General features: G+C 37.0%; 3 pseudogenes; all 3 read right to left on the bottom strand.

The window, feature by feature from the left end:
• Nucleotides 1–3137: 3137 nt before the first annotated feature.
• Nucleotides 3138–4577, bottom strand: LOC114306270 (calcium-transporting ATPase 12, plasma membrane-type pseudogene; annotated as a pseudogene).
• A 9-nt stretch (nucleotides 4578–4586) lies between these two features.
• Nucleotides 4587–5825, bottom strand: LOC114306271 (calcium-transporting ATPase 12, plasma membrane-type pseudogene; annotated as a pseudogene).
• A 3895-nt stretch (nucleotides 5826–9720) lies between these two features.
• LOC114306256 (calcium-transporting ATPase 12, plasma membrane-type pseudogene) lies at nucleotides 9721–12777 on the bottom strand (annotated as a pseudogene).
• Nucleotides 12778–16383: the final 3606 nt, after the last annotated feature.

The raw sequence follows: 16383 nt of genomic DNA on the forward strand, positions 1-16383 counted from the left end.
TTTTACAATGGATTAAAAAAGTAAATTTTTTTTACTAAAGATTCCAAAAGAAGTAATTTTTTATTTTGTTTTAATACTTTGGCCTTTTTTTTTTTTTTTTTTTGGGTTTTTGTTTGATTTTTTTTAAAAAACTTTTTCAGATCTTTCTTCATTAAATCGACTTGGGAAAAAAAAAATAGACACAATTAAAAAAAAAAAAATTCAGTAAAACTCGCTGGGCAATATTTGCTGTAATTATCAACAACAGCGCCCTTTTTATCTATCCGTCCTGTCTTCACCACCAATGGAGCCATGTATGCATGGTTTTGGGTGCTTTAACATTCATTCATCTGCGTATCCTATCCATCTATCTGGGTTGTATTGTATTGTATTGTTCTTCTTTGTTCCAGATTTCCTCAATCAGAGTCTGACTTTTATCTTCTCCATAAGAAGCTAAAGGTACATTCTTTCCATACCTATCAATTTCACAGTTTTCCAGTCTTTCTCAGTTTTGGGTTTCTTTTATTTCCTCAATTTTTTACATCTTTATTCTTTCTTCAATAATGAAACTAATTTCTATCATTAATTACTTGGAGGTGTCAGTATATTAGATTATAGCATGCAATTCTGTTCAAATTATGTACATTTCCATTTCAGTCTGACTCTGAATTCTTTTATTTATTTATTTAATCTTTTAAAATGTTTTGTTGGTGTTTGATTTATTGGCATATGATACAGATGGTTCCAAATGAATTTGGGTATCCTTGTTACTAGATGAGAAAAATTGGCATTTTGGGTTGATATTGGTTACAAATTTGGATGAATAATTTGGAAAACCAGAGACAAGTTGGTCCACTCTGGCAAATAATTGATGAGTTGAAATTTTTTTTGGATTTGTAAAAATGTAGGTAAACTATGTGTTGAGGGAAAATGTAGGTAAACTATGTGTTGAGGGAAGATTTGGTTTGGTGCCAAATATTGAAATCTGTACATGCTTTAAGGTGATTTTTACATGCTTTTTTGGGTTTTATGAAGCTTATAAATAAGCCTCAAAGTTGTAAAGAGAGATTAGACCTAGATGATGAATAATGTTTAAGAAAATATTTAGAAGAGCTCTCTCTCTTTTCTTCTTTTTCTTCTTCTTTGCCCCAGTCTTTCTCTGTATATATTTTCTTCTAATTTTTTTTGATATTCCTGTTTTTTGCTTGTGAATTAGAGGCTTGGAAGACGCATTGTGCCTTTCCTCTCCTATTTTCATTTCTTTTTCTTTCTTCCATGTCATTGTTTGAAGAAAGTCTCAAGAGAGCCAAATTACATCATATAATGAATTTTTCGTTTGGCAAGTGACTGGAAACTATTGTTGGAGGGGTTGGGGATTGGGGTTTTAGAGTTCAACATTAACCAATTTATGATATGTATTTTGTAGTAAGCTGATTTATGAGGAAAGGTTCTCTTTTGGACCCATACTTCCACATAAGCAAAGTCATTATAATAATAATAATATTATTATTATTATTATTATTTTTTTGTGTGTGTCAATCTTCCACTGAGTCTTTACAAATATAAATTAAAATAGTTTGTGGTTTACTAAGAATTTAACTTATGAAGCTAAGGATATTGGAACTATCTTGGGGAAATGGACTACCTTAACAATATTGGCTTGGCAGAACTAATGAAACTTCCCACAAAATCTATGAATCTCTTAATCTTCATCATGATCAGAGCCTATGTGGGTACTTTTTGTGTCTTGAAACTGAAAACTATGGTTAAGAATTGACAGTGTATCTTGAAGTAAACCTATGAAGCATGGTTACTTTGCAAAGCATGCCGAATCTGTGCCTGGTATATATGGGTACCGGTATTTTGCATAATACCTCTATATGTGTACCGGGTACATAAAACACGTACCCAAGCCGAAATAATTATTTTATTTTATTTTATATAAAAGTGAAGTTAGTTTCATAAGACTTTTTTCTATGCTTGGCATGATTTGAAAATTAGGCTTTGCTTTGTATCTTACTTCTAGTATTAAAATGTGGGGTTGTCCTTCCTTAACCATTTAACTAATTTTTTCATTTGTCCAAATTACAAATAAATATCTTTTTATGAACGGATCCAGCCATACACGTACCTTATTTTTTCTAGATTTTACTACATCGACATACCCGTACCGTCCTAGTACCCATACACGTGTAAATAGTTATTTTTTATTTATTATGTTATACATATGAATATTTAAGTTAAATATAATAATTTTTTAAATCTAAAGGAGGATAATAGGTATAAATTTACACCGTTTTGGTTTTATCATTAGATACCGAGTTATTTTACTCAAACTTGGTAATATGTTTTGTGTATGTAAGAGTTGGGAAGTGTTCAACATGTGTCGTGTCATGTTACTTTTTTGTCGGTACTTCTTAGGTCATGTGTAACTTGCCCAATTGTGCACTTTCAATTGTCACCTACCCACCATACACGAGGCAATTGAATTTGCCAATAAATATGTGGCGATATGTGATTAGCAAAATTTAACTTGTCTACAGTAAGAAAGGGTAACAAATTTTATTTCTGACAGTAGAAAAATATGCATATGTAATCCTAAAAATGAAATGTCATAAAAGACTAACCTGGTCTTTGAAGAATCAAAGATTCTTTAGTTGACCATAAAATGATGCTACGTACACAAAAATGTTATTGTGGCTTAGATTTATTTTAAGTGCGGTGGGGAGGATCACACCAAAAAAGAATATGGCCACACATTGATTTTTATGTGCATATTTATGGTATGTTTTTCCAACTATGCATATAGCTAAAATGCTTTTTGAGGAACTGGTACGTACTTGATAGCCAACCAATAAACCAAGGTACAGCTGTGATCCCAAAGCATGTACCCCATTGCCCCCAAGATAACACCTCTAAATGTGCAAATGTTTTCAACAATTCCACCATTTCCACCTGAAGAACAATGATTATTCCGATGATCCCCCAAATCAACTTTTTCCTCTGTATTCCCTCAACAATATTCCTTTCGAACTTCCTTGCATTGAATATCGTAAAGATTTGGAAGAGAACTAGTGTATTGAAGGCCAATGTGTCATTCACCTTGGTGTTTACGCTGAAAATTAGTTCACCCTGGAACTGTATGGTTAGCAGGATGGTTATTTGATACAAGCTTGAGTCAGCATGTCCCTCCACATAATGTTGGTGATGAATGGCTCGGTGCGATTGATAAGTGGCTTTTGCATGACGCTCATGGTGGGCTGCTCTATAGTTGTAGCCAGAGCAGCCAATGTACCCATGACCAACTTTACCCATAGTAGTTGAAGCGATGCATACGATACTTTACCAGTTGAGATGGCTGCCACTATGTTGATTGTAGGGGGTTCACTAGCTGAAATTGCAGTTACAAAGTCAATTACCAGTGAAACGATGCTGACAGTAAGCTGGAACTTAGTGAATGTTTGGAAGTTGATGTATATGCCTCTCCCGCACCTCAGAACTTTGACTACAGAAACAAAATCATTGTTCAGGATGACAACATCCAAGCTCACCTTGGCCATATCAGCGCTCTGAATCCCCATAGAGATTCCTACTCTGGCTTCTCTAAATGCTGTTGCATCCTTTGTGCTATCTCCAGTAACTACAACCACATGGCCTTTATGTTTCAAGCATTGTACCATAAGAAGCTTATGGAGATGAGAGGCTCTTGCTATCACACGAATTCTATTGACTTTCTCCGTTCTCTCGTCGTCTGTCCAGTTCCTAAATTCCTCTCCATCAACTACTTCTCCAGTGGCAATACCTTGATTTAGATCAATTATACCACAGTCAATGGCTGTAGCTTCTGCAGTGGACCTGTCGTCTGCTGTGATCATTTTGATATTCACTCCGAGACTTTGGCAATCTATTACAGCTTGTCTTGCCCTAGGTCGATATGGGTCATTTAGGCCCACAAACCCTAATAAGATCAAACAATCCTCTTCTAGCATTTGGGTGTAATTTTTGTCAAAATAATTTTCTTGTGAGAGTTCTTTATGTGCAAAAGTAATGCACTGGCAGCCAGTAGTTACCAGGCGTTGAATTACTTGCCGCAATTTTTCCCTTTCTCGATTGCTAATGACTAAGATGTTCCCAGTGGCATCATAATAGTGTGAACACATAGCTGATATTGCCGCTGGTGATCCTTTGTGGTGCATGCGGATTGTTTGGTCAGCCTTCTTCCTGATCATAACACTTTGTATCTTCTCCAAATTGAAGGCTTCATCATAGAGAATGTCACAGCTCTTCCTCAGTTCCTCAATATTCATGCACATGCTTTTGACACCCCAGTCATGAATTGCTTTCTCAGAGAGTTCAGATGGAGACCCTGAGGGATATTGTGTTTCATTCAAACCAACTCCTTGGCAGAGCAATTCTTGAACACTTGGTGAAATTGAAGATGAAGCACTTTCTCCAATATATTTTGGGCCTACCCAAAACATGGTTACCTTCATTTGGTTCATGGTTAGAGTGCCTCGTTTGTCTGTACAGATCGCAGTGACGGAGCCCATTGCTTCAGAGGCTGAAAGATCTTTTACAAGGGCCTGGTTGGCTAGCATTCTCTTGATTCAATAAGCAAAAGTAACCTTGACAGCAAGCAAAAACCCTTCTGGAAAGGCAGTTGCTGCAATGGTAACTGGGGTTACTAGGATTCCCACTACAGCTTTGAACAAGTAATGTATATTTTTCTTGTCACCAGTGAACTCCCGACTTCCATTATCGCCATGCATATTTCCAGTGAAGTAGCGAATCAACAATATTACAAGAACCAGGAAAGCAAATAGCATGCCGACCATTCCTATAAACCAGGTGAGATTTTTGAGCTTAGCTTGTAAAGGCGTCTTCTCATCAAAATCATAGTTTATTTTGCTCATTGTCTGTCCCCATTCTGTGGTCGTGCCGACTGAAGTCACAAGCATCCGAGCATCCCCATCAATGACCTTGGTGCCAGAAAGCAAGAACGGATTAAAGATCTGGTCGACTTCTTCAAGTGGATAACTTTTTGCTGTGATGCTTGATTCATCTACCTTTAATGGGTGTCCATCTAAGAGCAACCCATCAGCAGGAACTTGATCTCCGATTTTCAATGAAACAACATCTCCAACAACAACATCAAAAATTGGAATCTGCTGTTGCTGTCCATTTCTTGTGACATCAACCCAGATGTCGCTGCTGCCTTGGGATAACTTGTTGAATTGTTTTTTGAGCCAGAAATTAATCGAGGCAGAGACAGCAATGACTAGGAAGACGGCAATGAATGTGCTGGCACCATCAGAGCATCCTTTGAGCCCATCCTTGTGAACTCCGAAACCATGAGAAAGAGCAGCACAAACAAGTAGGATGAGAATAATGGGATCTTTAAATGCCTCCGCAATAGCATCCATCACAACTTGGAGTGTCTTTGCAGGTGGCTTCCTATAGGAGTTGGAGCCAAAGATGTTGCGTCGAGAGGCAATGTCATCAACATCGCCTTTAATCCTATTCTCTGCATTGGTTTGGAGCTTTGCGACCACACCCTCAACCCCTCCAAACTGTGCAAGCTGGGTGGTGTTTCTCTTCCTAACTAGCTTGCTGAGGCTTGAGTGATCGATACTAGGGAAGTTGTCCGGCTCCACATCAACCACAAAAAAAGATGGCGCATGCAAGAAACACTTCTGGTTTGGATTCGCTTTGTGCAGAGCCAGAGAGAGCCAGGCTTCGGTACAATAAACTATAGTATAAGCCAGTTGCCACCACTTCTGGGCTTTGCTGCTAGAAATTTGCACCAACTTTCTGCCATCAATGCTTGCTCTTAAGACGCAATACATGGAAAAAAGGATCAAACAGGATGGAAGCTATGGAATTTGGAGATGCCAAGGTTGGATTGGTTGGTTGATATTGGGTACCAATTAGGCATCAGAATGATTAAACTGTTAAAAAGTTTTATAAGTGATGATGAAGGGTATGCTCTTTGTAAGGGGATGCCTTGAGTGTTCTTAGGTAGAAGGTTTGATTGGAAGAACTTTCCTAGATTTTCTGGGTAATTGCCTGTATGGTTCTCAGAAACTCTTTAAGAAAATGACTGAAATTTAGGGTCAACTGACTCAATTCCCTCATTTTTTTCTGGGAAATTGCCTGTATGGTTCTCAGAAACTCTTTAAGAAAAGGACTGACTTTATGGTCAACTGACTGAATTCCCTCTTTTTTTTCTGGGAAATTGCCTATATGGTTCTCAGAAACTCTTTAAGAACATGACTGACTTTAGGGTCAACTGACTCAATTCCCTCATTTTTGGAGTTAATAGAACCATGATGATGAGCTTTTGATTTTAGTTAATGGAAAATGGAAGATCGAGAAGCCACCAAGTGCTAATTAATAACTAACTTTGGAAACTCAGGAGGACCTAATATTCAGTTGTTCTTGGAGTATCATTTGACATTGTTCAGTGTTCTCAACTAATAATGTAGCGGAAAAGTTTATGGGTGAGATAATGTTGACTCACTTTGTTACATATTTGAGAGAAGAGATGATTTGCCAAGTGCATTTTAAAATCGTACTTGTCATTTAATTTTTAATTTTTCAAAACAAATGGATGAAATTATATATAGCTATGATTAAGTGATGGAGCTTATCCAATTTGAGTTGTTGAAATGGATACTACACAACTGTGGAATCTCCAGATTAAAGCAGAGTACCTTACCTGCCTTCACTTCAATTGGATACTTTTCTATCAGGATTGATCAAATATTCAACAAGAAGTATCTATCTGCACCTCTCCTTCCTTCTCACCCAAGCATACGATTTTCTTTATTTATTTATTTATTTTTAAATATATATATATATATATATATATTTTTGGTGAAATATATATGTATGTATTTGTTTTTGTCATTATTGAACAACTTAAACAATAATGTTGATATATATATGAGCATAAAAAGAAAGTGGTTTTGTTATGATTAATTTAATTTTTTATTTAAAGTATTATATATGGAGTGGTTTTGCTGTATATAATTTACTCTATATATATTGACTTCCGCACCTGTTGTGATTTATCAAAAGAAAAGGTTTTTAGATATCCACCCAGATATATATAAAGTAATGTTATACAAATTAACAAATTTAATAAAAAAATTAGTTACTAGTATGACACCTATCACATTATTAAAGTGGAGCATGTTTTATATTCCAAAATTTATTATTGCATAACTCATCAGTTAGTATGGCAAGTTTGTAAAATTTATTAGTTTATGAAAGAAATTGGTACTATTAAAAAATGTGTCTCACATTTACTAGCCCTTTAGGTGCTTTCATATGCATCCAGATGAGCCATGAATGGTTTTGGGTGCTTTCATATGTATCTGCCACGTCTGGGGTGTATTGTTCTCTTGCTTCCAGAATTGTTCAATCAGAGTCGGCTTTAGGTTTTCTATGAGAAGGTAAAGGTATATTCTTTCTTTCTATACCTATCAATTTCACACTTTTCCATTCTTTCTCAGTTTTGGGAGTTTTGGGTTTCTTCTATATGCTCAATTTCTTGCATGTTTATTCCTTCTTCAATAATAAAACTGATTTCTATCATTTCTAACATTTTTCTTATAAAAAACAATTCTCTGATTCTTTTCTTTAATATTGTTTTGGGTTTCTTTTATATGCTCAATTTCTTACATGTTTATTCTTTCTTCGATAATGAAACTGATTCCTATCATTTCTAACATTTTTCTTATAAAAACAATTCCCTGATTCTTTTCTTTAACATTGTTGGCTCAGCCCTTGGTTCCCAAATTGAATGATGATATATTCTTTAATGTGCGGGAAAAAAAGATGATGAATTTATAGTGTATTGACTAGAGAACTTAACAACTTATTTTCTAATCAAATTGAATGATCTTCAATTTTGTATATATATGATAATAGATATATGGGTATTCACAATGAGCTCAAATTTTAATTTGTTAAAAGTTTCCTTCTTGTGGGCCAATGTGCTGATTATTTTTGGTTTGTGAAAAATTGGATTAGTTGTTGCTTGATCTTGTAAGCCATACTGGTGATCCTATCTAATTATTAGTGATTGGTTTTCTTGGGATTAAGGTTTATCTTTGTAACACTGTAGCTTGAGTGTAAGATAAGGATGGAGCATTGATACCAGAAAATGCATATATCCTAGTGAATTATGTTTTGGAACGCGTTCAGAAACATGGTTTCACTTTCATTCCGAAAGATAAATTTAGCAATCCAAGGCGATCCCACAAGGCTTTTCCAATATATTTCCTTATGGTGAGTTTGGTTGGAGGATTTGGAGAGGGATTTGGAAAGGGAAATGGAAAAAGTAGGTGAAATGTGAATAAAATATGCTTATATTTCACCTAGTTTCACACACTTTTTCCCTTTCTCTTTCCAAATCCTTCCCCAAATCCCCCAACCAAACATAGCATTAAGGTTTTCTTAGGAGTAAAAAAAAAAGAAGGTAAATATAATGAACTAAAATCTAATTTGAGTGAAGTTTTGGCATGAGAAAACGTCAAAAGATGAGGCATAATGCTCATGGCAATGAGTTTTTATTAGTGGGATAAATAATCCCATCTTGTCCACATTTGTCTTGCAATGGATATGGCAATATACAATCGTAATTATACATTTGTTTTTCATTATTAGTTGTAGAATTAAAAAATTTGTCAATTTTGTTTGATAGAATGTTCATTGGAATAACAAAACTGCAACCAAACGCTAGAATGTGAGTCTCATGGATTAATAATCCCAATCCTATGCTATAATCTGCCCAATCAAACAGGCCCACAGTTACCATTCCCATTTCCTGTATCAGATTGATCCACATTCTAAGTAAAATAGGGAGGGTGTTAGGTGATAAGGGCTATCTTCTTCTTGATGGGTAAAGCTCATAAGGATTGTCTATATGATGGCCAAATCCCTACTCTCATACAACAAGCTTCTTAACTCCATATGATGAGTGCATACGATGTGGAGAGAATAAAAGACCTTGTCTCAGGTTTGACCAATTTTATAAACTGATTTCATGTTTCATAGCCCGCACTAGATTTGTTCAAACTGTTTCCACAATCCTAGTGAAACAGAATCTTGAAGATTCAAGCGTGGAGGAGATCGACTTAGTTTCATTATTAATAAAGATCAAAGACTGTAAAATATTCTTTAAGGTTTTGGAGAACTTTCTCTTGTGCTTTATGTATTGGTGGTCACGCTTGTAAGTGTGAGTTCTAGAAAATCATAACAGAAATAATTTCAAAATAATCATCACTTCAGTATTTGTTTATTTTAGAGAAAGATCAATAATTACTTGGTGGATGCAATCAATTTTTGTTGGAATAAATATTTATTTGCCTCGTGTAGGTCCATTTGACAAGGGGCTTAATATGGTTACTCTAAGATTCACTTAAAAACTATATAGTTGTAAGTAACGTAGGGCCAAGCATAACTTTGCCCAACTGTGCACTTTTAGTTGTGACCCACCATACACATTGAAATATTTAATTTGCCAATAAATTAGTTAAATTTTACTTGCGATTTCTGTTATTTAATTTGCCGATAAATATGTGGCAATATGTGATGCTAAATTTAGCTTGTCTACAGAAAGAAAAAGTAATCCAAATCTATTTATGTAAATAGAAATATGCGTACATAATCCTAAAAATGAAATGTCATAAAAGACTAGCATGGCCTCTGAAAAATCGAAGAGTCAATAGCTGATCATATGTGTCTGTAATTTAAGTTCTGCCAAGTAAGATTTCTGAAAAATGGTTTTTCAGGAACTGGTATATACTCGACAAACCAACCAATAAGCCATGATACAGCCGCAATCCCAAAACATATCCCCCATTGCCCCCAGGACAACCTCTCTGTATCTGCAAATGTTTTCAACAATTCCACCATTGCCACCTGAAGAACAATGATTATTCCAATGATCCCCCAAAACAACTTTGTCCTCTGTATTCCCTTGAAAACATTCCTTTCAAACTTCCTCGCATTGAATTTTGTAAAGATTTGAAAGAGAACCAAAGTATTGAAGATCAGTGTGTCTTTTACCTTGGAATTTACTTTAAAAATTGATTCACCCTGGAACTGTATGATTAGCAGGATGGCAATTTGATACAAAGCCTGAGTCAGCATGTCCCTCCACATAATGTTGGTGATGAATGGGTTGCTGTGGCTGATCGGTTGCTTCTGCGTGACCTCCTTGGTGGGCTGCTCTATAGTGAGAGCCAAAGCAGCCAATGTACCCACGATCAGCTTTACCCATAGTAGTTGAAGCGTTGCATATGGAACTTTACCAGCTGAGATAGCTGCCACTATGTTGATGGTAGGAGGTTCACTAGCTGTAATTGCAGTTACGCAATCAATCACCAGTGAAGCGATGCTGACAGTAAGCTGGAACTGAGTGAATGTCTGGATGTTGATGTATATGCCTCTACCCCACTTCAGAACTTTGACTACAGAAACAAAATCATTGTCCTGGATGACAACATCTGAGCTCTCCTTGGCCATGTCAGTGCTTTGAATCCCCATAGAGAGTCCTACATCGGCTGCTCTAAATGCCACTGCATCGCTTGTGCTATGTCCCGTTACTGCAACCACATGGCCTTTAAGTTTCAAGTATTTTACCATAAGAAGCTTGTGGAATGGAGAGGCTCTTGTCATCACACAAATTTTATCGACTTTCTCCATTCTCTCCTCATCTGTCCAGTTTCTAAATACCGCTCCATCAACTACTTCTCCTGTGATAATACCCTGATTTTCCTCAATTATACCACATTCAGTGGCCGCAACTTCTGCAGTGGACATGTCGTCTCTCGTGATCATTTTGATATTCACTCCGGCTCTTTGGCAATCTATTACAGCTTGTCGACTTGGGTTTTGTAGGACCACAAGCCCTAAAAAGATCAAATGATCTTCTTCTAGCTTTGGGGGGGATTTTCCATCATAATCACCTTGTGACATTTGCTTATGTGCAAAAGCAATGCACTGGAGGCCATTAATTGCCGTGCGTTGAATTACTTGACGCAATTTTTCCCTTACATGATTGCTAATGACTAAGATGTTTCCAGTAGCATCTTGATACTGTTCACACATGGCTAATATTACCTCTGGTGCTCCTTTGTGGTGCACGTGGATTGTTTCATCAACCTTCTTCTTGATCAAAACACCGCTTCGTTTCTTCTCTGAATTGAAGGCTTCTGTTTGGAGAATGTCACAGCTCTTCCTCAGTTCCTCAATATTCATGCACATTTCTTTGACACCCCATTCATGAATTGCTTTTTCGGTGAGTTCAGAGAGAGACCTTGAGGGATGTTGAGTTTCATTCAGACCAACTGCTTGGTGGAGCAGTTCAAGTACTCCAGGAGAACAATATGAAGCACTTTCTTCAATATAATTTTGGCCTAGCCAAACCTCAGTTACCTTCATATGGTTCATGGTTAGAATGCCTCTCTTGTCTGTACAGATCACGGTGACTGAGCCCATTGCTTCATAGGCTGAAAGTTTTCTCACAAGAATCTGGTTGGCTAGCATTCTCATGGTTGAATAAGCGAGAGTAAGCTTAACAGCCAACAACAAACCTTCTGGAATGGCAGCTGCTGCAATAACAACTGGGGTGGCTAGAATTCCCACTACAGCATTTAACACTTCATGGATATTTGTCTTGCCACCAATGAACTCCCTACTTCCATGATCACGGTACATGTTTCCCGTGAAGTAGCGAATCAACAATATTACAAGAACCAGGAAAGCAACTAGCACGCCAACCTTTCCAATAAACAAGGTGTGATTTTTGAGCTTAACTTGTAATGGTGTCTTCTCGTCAAAATCACAGCTTATTTTGCTCATTATCCGGCCCCAATCTGTGTTCTTGCCTACTGAAGTGACAAGCATCCGAGCATCCCCATCAACCACCTTGGTGCCAGAAAGCAAGAATGGATTGCTGCGGTCGACTTTGACAGGGTCACTATCTGCTGTTATGGTTGATTCATCCACCTGCAATGAGGATCCATCTAAGAACAGTCCGTCAGCAGGAACTTGATCTCCGGCCTTCAACAAAACAACATCTCCAACAACGACATCAAATATTGATGTCTGCTTGTGCTGCCCATTTCTTGTGACATTGACCTGGATATTGTCGTTGGCTTGAGTTAACTTGCCGAATTCTTTTTTGGGCCAGAAGTTACTTAAAGCAGAGAGAACCATGACTAGGAAGACAGCAACAAATATGCTTCCACCATCAGAGCATCCTGTGAGCCCATTCTTGTGAACTCCGAAAGCAAGAGAAAGAGCAGCACAAACAAGTAGGATGAGTATAATGGGATCTTTAAACGCCTCCACAATAATGTCCATCACAACGTGGAATGTCTTTGCAGGTGGCTTCCGATAGGAGTTGGAGCCAAAGATGTTGTGTCGAGATGCAATGTCAATAGCGTCGCCTTTGATCCCGTTCTCTCTATTGGTTTCAAGCTTTGTGACTACACCCTCAACCCCTCCAAATTGAAGAAGCTGATAGGTGTTATTCTCCTTAACGAGCACGTTGAGGCTCGACCGGTCAATGCTAGGGAAGTGCTCCGGCTCCACATCAATCGCAGTATAAGATGGCGCGCGCAAGAACTTCTTGTTTAGAAGTAGTTTTCCCAGAGAAAGCCAAACCCGGGTACTATAGAGTGTGTTAAAAGCCAGGCGCCACCTCTTCTGGGCTTTGGTGCTCAAAATGGGCACTGAGGACGACTCTACTCCATCAAAGCTTGCTTCCAAGACACCAGACATGGGTGTTGTTGACATAAGAGGACTAAACAGTATTGTGTGAGATAGTAAGCTGGAGATACTAATGAATGATTGCAAGCATGGAATGGAATGATTGCTGTGAAGATGGTGATTTGAGAATGGACATTTCTTATACTGCAGGGGACTCCGTGTGTCTTGCGTGGTTGATTTTGTTGTACATGACAAGAAGGTTCCTCTACATCATCACCAAATAATATGAAGAATCTAAGAAAATGACTTACTCTTGACTTGACTCCAGGTCCACCATATTTGAGGTATTTCACATTGTTGTACTAATTGTAGTACTTTGATGATGAGCTTTTATCTGATATTAGTAATGGAAATTGGCCTTGTTTGGTGTAGTTTTTTGAGCTGAAATCTATGTCATGTTGATGTAGTTTTTGTTTATAGCTTATGACAAAAAAATAACTTAAATAAGTTTAAAAAAAAAAAAAAATTGATTATCTGAAAGTTGGAGAATGTGTTTTATCTACTCTTAACTTGATAAAATTGCATCAAATATTTTTTGAATAGTTATAAAAGATTTTTGCATTTTGGCCTCTTCAAAATTTATATAAATTTACTCCAGCCCCTTCAAAATCAAATAATTTTACTTTTTCTACCTAGAATTTTAAAAATTTTCGTTATTTTCGTGCAAGTTTTAGTAATTATAAAATGAATTAGTAATTTTTGCCAATCCCAAATTTTTGAAAAATTTTATTACTATCATGTAATTTTGAGTATTTATTTTGATCTCCAAAATCTATATAATTTTACTTCAATTTCATTAAAACTTCAATAATTTTACTTTAGTCCTGCTTTGTACAATTTCTGAGCTACCACTGAAATGTTATATATATTGTGATAGTATGCACCTTTCTAAGAGTGCATACCGTAAAAGCTCTCCATATTGTAAATATTTTTCTATCACATTATTTGATTATTTTTGGCTGTAAAGAGCCTCTTCTTGTCATATATATATATATATATATATTTAAACATAAAATGAAAACAGTATCAAATGTATTGTTGATAAATTGAAAATTGATATTGATGCTAAAAAAATAAAATAACAGGAAGAAAAATACAACTTTGATATCAAATTTGATGGGATTTCAACTTTCTCTCTCTGTGTTGATCATAAAGTGAATTCAACAATGATGTGTAGCATCCTAGAAGATGTGTTGAAGTTGCTTTGCATGTTTGGTTAGGCATCTAGAATAGAAGCATCATAAATATGGAAAGACTCCTGGGACTTGCCCAGTTGACCAATGTCTAGTTGAAGACCAAGAAAAAATAAAGATTACCTATGTCTTGTCGACAAATATCTAATTTGGCATTGTAGGGACATGCTTCTCTCTAGTTGGATTTGCCACTTGAAAGGATGTTGGTTTTCGTATATTTGCTTCAATGATTCAAATTATTCATCTTATAAAATTTTTTGAATGGATTTTCTTCCTTTTCTCTCTAATGGGTTAAAAAGTAGCCATTATGTGATTCTTTCTTTTTTGTTTTTGAGATTCACATCTACCAGGTTCCATTTATTTTCAGAGATAGAATGGATGAAATTAATAACGAGAAGATTATTAGTAAGAGGATTGATAGTGAAGGGATTATTAGTATGATAAAATTGTGTTTATTTTGATGATAGTTGTTAGTATAAGAATTGTTAAATTATTTTTATATAAAATAAATATAAAATAATAAAACAAATAAAAAAATACAAAAATATTAAACATCAATGTTCAAAAAAAAAAATGCCTAACATGTAAAAAATTAAAAAAAATAAAAAATTTTCAGAAAAAAATAAAACAAATAAAACAATGATTTTTACTTAACAAAAACTACAAAAAAAATTAAACATTAATGTTGGTTAATGTTGGACTATTTTTCTAATACTACTTCTACCTCCTCCATCACAATCCCTCTTCCAAGGCCCAACCTAATCTCCTCCTCCATTTTAATCCCTTCCCAAATCTACAAATAAACACAATATTAAATAAATCTCACCTTTATTTTAATCCCATCTCTCCCTCTATACCCCAAAACAAACGGAGCTACCTCTTTGCTCATCTATATTGAAGATATTTTGATCACTGGCTGTGCGTACCGGTTTCCGTAGTTGATGAAAGTGGATCGGAGAAGAAGTGTAGAGAGTAGAGTTTGTAGTAAGTGGGGTTCAGCTTAGATCAGTTACCTTCAATGTAAAGTTTATGTAGTATATATAGAGTTCCTTGCTTGTTTTCCCAGATGGTTTCATGGAGCTCTGGTGCTGCCAAGTTTCCTTTTAGCATGGCCTTAGGTGGGGGACCATTTGGTAGTTGTCAAGAGGTGGTCATGCTCATTGTAGTCATGCTGATAACAAACCACATTTCTCTGGTTTAACTGTTTCCGTGATTCTAGGTGTAGGGGACCAGCTGAGGTGGCAACTTGCACATGCATATACTCATAGCTTCCACGTTTCTTTTGAGAGGTTTCCTCAGCTCAGCCTTTTGGGAGGCTACTGTTGGGATGGGCTGGTCCATTTTGGTTTTGATGATGGGTTCGACCCATCAGTTCAGCCCATAGAATGGGTCCTGCAGCTCGGTCCTAGCCCAGTATCGTAGTTGGATTGGCCTTTCCACTACGAGTTGGGCCCAAGTGCTTGAGGACTTGGGTGGACTGTTAGTAATTGAGTTGGGCTTAATTGGGTTGCCCACATGCTCATCTGATCCATTCGGATTTGGGCTTAGGGGATTGGATCGGCCCAAGGCTTGAGTCCGACCCTTTCCTTATTTAGTTCCTTCATTTGCCCCCTAGCTCGTGCTAAGGTTCCCCTTGGAGGGAGTTATGGTTCTGTACTTCCAAGCGTCACATCGCTTCGGTTCTGCCTCAGTTTGGCCTTGGTGACGGTTCAATCCTGACACACAACCCCTGCATACGTCCTTTTGTGGTGACACGTGGCAGCGTGGGATAGATGTGCAGAGGTAGTGTGTTGATTCCATACCGATGGTCGTGCTTCGTATACCTTCACGCCGGCTGGTGCAATAAATGCTCTAAGCTATCAATCCAAATCCCTTTATCTGCTTTTCATTTTTCTAGAGAGTTTCAAAAAACCCTTTCTGTTCCTTTGAGCCAGTCTCGTTGGTGCTCTGCCCAGACGTTCCGTTGCCGCTCTTACTTCAGTGCCACCCGTTCGCTACCGCTGCTCTGATCTCTGTAAGTTCTCTTGTGATCCTTTTTCTCCTGTCTTTTTTGTTTCGATCATCTCGTTTGGCCCTTGCGCCGTTATATTCCACATCTTGATATCTGAGTTCTGCCCCTATACCACTAGGTTTGGTTTAATGCGAAAGTTTCGCTCATTAGTTGATACTCTTGAGGCCATGGCCATGTTTTGTCGTAACTACAATATCCCTGATGATGTGACCCTTTTGTTGGCAAATGTTGATGCCAAGCGTATTGGCACTAGGAATACTGCCGCCTTTCCGATTGCATCCATCGTTGAGAGAGGGGTTCGGTTTCCCCTCGACCCTTTGGTGCGCCGATTTCTGCACCAGGTTTAACTCACCCCAATGCAAGTATCTGTTAACCTGTTTCGTGTCGTCTGTGGTGTGTCTGCTCTCAACAAAC

This window comes from Camellia sinensis, chromosome 7, assembly GCF_055761805.1.
Source record: "Camellia sinensis isolate YWXY chromosome 7, ASM5576180v1, whole genome shotgun sequence".
Lineage (NCBI taxonomy): Eukaryota > Viridiplantae > Streptophyta > Magnoliopsida > Ericales > Theaceae > Camellia > Camellia sinensis.